The 6,074-nt window shown below is 42.8% G+C and overlaps 1 protein-coding gene across 1 annotated transcript in view; it reads right to left on the bottom strand.

Moving 5' to 3' along the window:
• Positions 1-4,354, bottom strand: part of SGCD (sarcoglycan delta) — a 317,255-nt gene extending 312,901 nt beyond the window's left edge. Inside the window, exon 1 of the mRNA XM_027885572.1 lies at positions 4,320-4,354. The gene's annotated coding sequence lies outside the window, so the exon portion shown is untranslated. The remainder of the gene's footprint in view (positions 1-4,319) is intronic.
• Positions 4,355-6,074: the final 1,720 nt, after the last annotated feature.

The following is a 6,074-nucleotide window of genomic DNA, read 5'->3' on the forward strand; positions in this document are numbered from 1 at the left end:
CTTTCCACATTTTATTCTGGAGCTAAGAATCAAAGTAGAAAATTTTGTTTGCAATAAGCTCAGTAGCTACTAACTGCTGATTACCAGGTCAGGTTATACTTGTGTTCATGGAGAATTTGTCCATTACCTGCCCACTTGCTGTTCTACCCTCCCTTCTATGAACCCAAGATTCTCACTTTCCCCTTTAAAGTTCCGATGAAGCGTCAGGTTTGGTTCATCAGAGGTCTGTAAAATCAGTTCCCAGCTAAAGGACAGGGGGTGCACCATATAACCCTATACTGATGCCTCTACACATGCCCTTCCTCTGTCTGTTGTAGGTTATATGCAAAATTCCTGTGTTCATCTCATCTACAGATAGAAAAAAGAAAGTACTGAAGAAAATTGTCAGGCCAAAAGAAAATAAAAGCACATCAGCAAAACTGGGAAGTATCAAGCACTGTAACTTTTACCAAGTTAGTCCAGCAACAAGTTTGACATATGGCTCTTCATTTTCTTTTCTGTTATTCTTTTAATTTTTAGTACTTCCCTTTTTTCATTGCTTCAGTAAGTGTTGCTGTCCTTCGTTTGCACCGATTTGCACTGTGCACTGGATCCAATTGGCCAGCAATGGCAGGGAATGCTAATTCCATTTAGTTACCGGAAAAAAGCAATAAAAGCAAATGTTTCCCTGAGGGCCCAGCCCAAAGTGATGAAAAATCCAGACCAACAAACAGATTTGTCAAAATCAGTCTTAAGTGTCCTCTCTTTTCCCATTGAAAAATAAAAGCAGGAAAACAGTGCACTAGGCAAATAGAAATATAAATGATGGACCCTTCCCAGCTCCAGTAGTTGCATCCCAAATATATCCCCAAGCTGGGGAAAGAGTGACAGTCTGTACCCCAGAACTGGGCTAGCCCTAATCACATTTCAGATGTGCCACGTAGAGCCATAGCTAAGATTATTTAAAGTTATGGAGTCAGTGACAGCAGCAGCTGCTGCTGCTCCTGACCTCAAGGGAATCACAGTCCTGGTTAACACAAAGTCTTGTCCTCCCATTCCTCACTGGGATTTTCTGGGAGGTGAGTGGTCCTTTGAGCTGCTGCAATGGGTCCCCAGTGCCCTGCTGACCACTGGCAGGAGTGGGCTGAAGGGGCAGAGGAAAAGGCAGCACAGGCGAAGCTGAAATAACTGTTCCCATTAGAGATTACTCTACTTGTTTTCCCTGCTTTTAGAAAGGAACAGCTGCTTCTCAGGTTTGCCAGCACCCAGAACTCAAAAAACTGGGAGTGAGAGATTCAGAAATAGGAGGATTGTCTGTAAAATAGTCTGATGTCAAGGGGGGGAGGGAAAAGGCCTCTTTTTATTTGGCCTGTGATTACTAAGTCTTCAGAGATCCTTTTTTTTAAGCTTTTTTCCTTAATTCTCGAGGAGCAGAGATCCACTTTCCTTTTTTTTTTTTTTTTTTTAATGAATGCTGGGATTCTAACATAATCAACCAATTCCAGGAGCTGAGGCTTCAAGATAAAAAGAAAAGTATACCATGTTGCAGAGCTCTCAATGCAATCTCATTGCATTGGCTTTGGCAGCGGTTCACTTGGCTCTGGAAATAATAAAGTGGGAGACTGAAATGACAAACAAACCGGAGATCCAAACTGAAGTACCACCAGGGAATGCAAAGCAGATGGCCAGCAAAAGAAGACCAGCCCAAAGAACTGCTATGGTCTTTGCAGGAAGATTACTGACAGCACCCACCGTGGTGGCCTCCTTTCTATGAGCTTGCCTGGCATCGTTTGCATCTGGATGTCCTTGGAATGAATTATTATTATTGAGAGGAATAAACAACCTAGAATGACCTCTCAATAGCAAATTATTCGTGCACCCTCTCATAGCAAATGGGGAGACCCAAAGGCACTGGAGAGCCCATGAAAGGGTCAGAACCAACTGTACATTCCTATGGCATCTTGGGCCTACCTTGTTTTAACTGGTCATTTGGCTGTCAACAAGATAACAGTGGTGTGTGCATTCGGGAACAATGCTCTCAGCATGCTCCTATTGAAATGTCTGCTTTGTTTCAATATGCCATAATATTATTTTGTCAAGAGAATTTATTTAAAAGTTGCAAAATCAAGTCTGTGCTAAACAGGAGCTGGCACAATGGAAATGAGATTTTGGGACTCCCCATAAGTATGTGTGAGCATGTGAAATCTCATGTAGCAATTCATTTTCAGAAAGAGAAAAAAAGCCCTAAATGACATTGTCTGCTGTCATATCCAGTTAGCTCAGGAGAGAAAAACATGAATATCAACTGTGACCATTTGAACTAACTAGTGTGGTAAAACAGCCTGAAGACCTCCATGAAGACTGATCCTTTCTGCTTATCCTAATCAATGTATTGGTTTACTGGAGAAGGAAACAGTTGTTGTGGAGCAGGTTTCAGACTGCCAACCCCAGCAGATTCTCTGTGCTGCCAAATAGGATTTCTCTTTAGTCTATGTCCATCCCTAGCACTTTGCAGAGCTGACCTGTCCTCTTGTGTTTCTCAGCTGTTTCCTTCAATTTTCACTCTTCTCACCAGTATAAAAACACAATGCTTAATACTGACTAAACCCTACATGCTTTCCTCTGTGGCCATTCAAAGGGATAAAGATTTTGAACTTCGGACTCAATCGGAAAAGTTTTTCAACAAGCACCTGGAGCTAAATCTTACCCACCATATTTGTGGGTGTTGCTCCATTACCTGCTGGTTTGAAATAAGCAGGATTTAATCATTTGGGGCTGACAGTGAATTACAGCCCCTCATGAAGGGATACAGCACTCCTGTCCCACTCTCCCAACCCGTCTGCTCACAGGATGGTGCATCACTGGAGCACAGCCAGGCAGCCATAGAAATGCACTGAGTGAATAAGGTCTTCCTTCCCTATCAGCCAATAAAGATAATTACAAAGGCCAGCATATATTAATTTGGGTTCAATCCTTTTCCCACTCAAATTAATGTTGGTTTTGCCGTTGATGCTGATTTTAGTAGAAGCTGGCCCAACATCAGGGAGCTAAAATTAGATTGCTTCTGCCATCTCCTCTGTACCAGCCAAGGGAGTTACTGGTCCAGCCAGGAATCGATACTAACTCAAGGAACAGCCCAGGTATCCCCAGCGTGCTGCTGATGGGCTCCAACACCTACTGCAGGAGCTCAGACAGTGAGACAACCATAGTGATCAAAACTATGACACCTCCTCCCCACACCACAGCCAGGCCCCTGGGCACACTCACCCCTCTTGAACTAATTTGCCAAAACCAGCACTAAATGAGGGCAGAGAAGGAGGGGGTTTGGAGTCGGGGTATGGCAGGTCTGGGTGAAGATGCCCACACGTGCTCACACAGGTGTGTGACACGCTCAGGGACTCCCTGTGGGAGCCTGTCGGATTTTTATCTGGTTTCCACAACACCAAAGTTGCTTGTTATCAATATCGGTGATGCCACTCGAAAAAGTCAGGGGAAATCTATCATGGGCCGTGAGGTTACTGTGGTGTAACGAGCAGCCCTTGTATCTCATTTTTCAGCAGTGAGACTCAGCCCTCACAACTCCATTCCTGTGCTGCACAAAGTCATGGAGGTGGTGGCTCAATGCAAAGCTTGTGGGGCTTTTCTGCAGTCCAGCAGCTCGAGACCTCCCTGCATAGGTGCAGATGTGGATGAACACAGATGTGCACACACAAATATAATACACATACAATTACCCCTCCCACTTTTCCCCTGAAAAACAGTATTTTTTTTTGGCAGTGGTCTGCCCGTTGGCATGTCTGAGTATATACAAGCATTTAGCAGCAAGGATGAAAAGCCACACTTCCATGGAGCACACATAGCACCCTGATTTGCACATACCTCAGAAGTACAAACAGTTCCTCTCTTCTCATATTCTGCTGCTACAATAACTTTGCAGACAACTTTGCTTACTGGACTTGTTTCATGGTGGGAGTAACTACCAGCAATATCTTGCCTGCTACTCAGAGCAGAGTCACATGCTGGGATTGCTCATATGTCATTCAGAGAGAGAAAAAAAAAAGGGAGGGGAAAGAAAAAGGCAACTATTTCTAACTGAGACACATTGCTCCGTTGTTTCTGCGAGTGCTGTTACACTGATTTCCTTTAATTGGTCAATCCCCACCCTGTTTCCACAAACACGGAAGACAACCGTTTGTAATTCCAAACTCCCAGCCTTGTGCCAGATAACGTTTGCCAATCAGCTGCCAAGGCAAGTTTCACACAGGGGGAAAAAAAAAAGGGAAAAAAAAAAAGAAAAAAGGAAGGAATGGCAGATTAAACAGATCAGTTCTGATTCTTACCTTCAGAAGCAGACTTCGTTCAAAGCCCACAAATACTTTTTCTTTGCTGTAAGTCTGAGCTATTTTTAACTTCCCTCGGGGATGCCATATAGGGAGAGCAGCCCCCTCCCTATCATTACTAATCTGCCTAACATAACAGCAGGACACCTGCTGCTGGTGAGTCATGTTTTGTGTGAAGCTAATGGTATATATATAGGCAAAATGTAAAGACAATTGCTTATTTCCCTCCCTACCCCATGTGGTGTTTGTTGCTCTAAGCAAATCAAATCACTGTAATGAAAACACTGTAAAGAAGACAAATACATCGGAAAATTCATGTTCTCTTCAGACCAGAAGCTCTACAAATGAATAGCAGAATGATGCTTGTTTATATTTTTCGTGTGTGTGCCTGTGTGTGTACATATATCTGCACTTCTGCATATACACAAAGTGTTTGTGCTCTTAGAAGCTCCTTCTTTACATGCAGACTAGTGTTTTCACAAAAATCTTGAATGGAAATTCAGTGACTCCAAATCTAAAGCTCCATCCTGAACCTGTCTTCCCTGCTCACTCACAGTAAGAAAGAACAAGCATGGAAAAGGGGCATTTTCAGGGAAAACAGGTTTACAACCTCCTAGCATAGAGAAACCTACAATGTGTTCCCCATATAAGCTTCCAGATACGAGGCAGGAGTAGCTTTGTGGCTGTTGAGTGGCTGTTAAACATCAGCTGTTCCCTTTTGTTTGCTTCACAGCCATTACTTGTAGTGACAAACGTATCTATAGAGCAGCCCTTGCTCTGTGCTGGGAGCCTGATTTAGCTCTGGCCCTCAAGCCATGCATTTTATCGTTATGGGCTTCTCTTCTAAACTTTTGAGAGCTGCAATAAAGTGCTGGTAGGTTTGGCTTTGTGATCTCTGGAAGATCTCTCTTTTATTCCTTTCCCCCCTCTCTCTCTCTCTCCTTTATTATTATTTTTTCTCAAAATCTGAAATTTTGGTTATTTCTGTCTTTGCAGAAAGGCCTTGTCCTGACCTTCTGCCTCGGGCAACACTTCCATTTGTGGTGGATATTGGCACTCAATATTCTTAACTTAACTCACTCTACTGTCCTGAAATTCTATAACACAGTCCCTCTTATTACAGGCAGTGGTAAAATGTCCACTAACACCAGTGGAAATAGGATGGGCACTTACAGGAGGTGCTAGAACATCTCACAATAACAGTCACTTCCAGAATCAGTCACTGGGCATTGCAACACGTGAAGCCATACCTTGACTGATATAAGCACATAAACTTTTATCTTTGTCTAGTAGGAAAATATCTGAAGTATTCAATGGGTAATGAAAAACTTCCTTTGGGTTTATAAACCTCTCATTTTGAATGAACCACAGGAGAGTGATTTTAAAATATATATAAAGAAGATGTCTCTGTTCCCAGAGAACTGTGTAGATTTTCAAATATATTTCTTTAGAGCCTTGCTTCCCCCCACCCCATTTCCTTCTCCTGTTGAACTGGATGAGGGATGGTAGAAATTAAGAAACTCTCTCAGCCTATCTAGTTACACTTCTCCAAGAGGAACTGGACAAGGCAACAGCAAATGGACAAATTTTACTTCTTTGAGCATTGTAGGGACATATGCTGCCTAAAACCCCTCAAAAGATGAATGAAGATCCTAAAAAATTGCATTTACCTATGTCTTAGGCTCTCTGCACAGAGTTCAGAAACATATTTCAAGCCCAGTAATTTATAACCTCTGGCAGATCAACATCTTACAA

The sequence above is a fragment of the Empidonax traillii genome, unplaced genomic scaffold (genome assembly GCF_003031625.1).
Source record: "Empidonax traillii isolate 1590-97213 ecotype Southwest subspecies unplaced genomic scaffold, ASM303162v1 scaffold168:size1726349, whole genome shotgun sequence".
In the NCBI taxonomy this organism is placed as follows: Eukaryota; Metazoa; Chordata; class Aves; order Passeriformes; family Tyrannidae; genus Empidonax; species Empidonax traillii.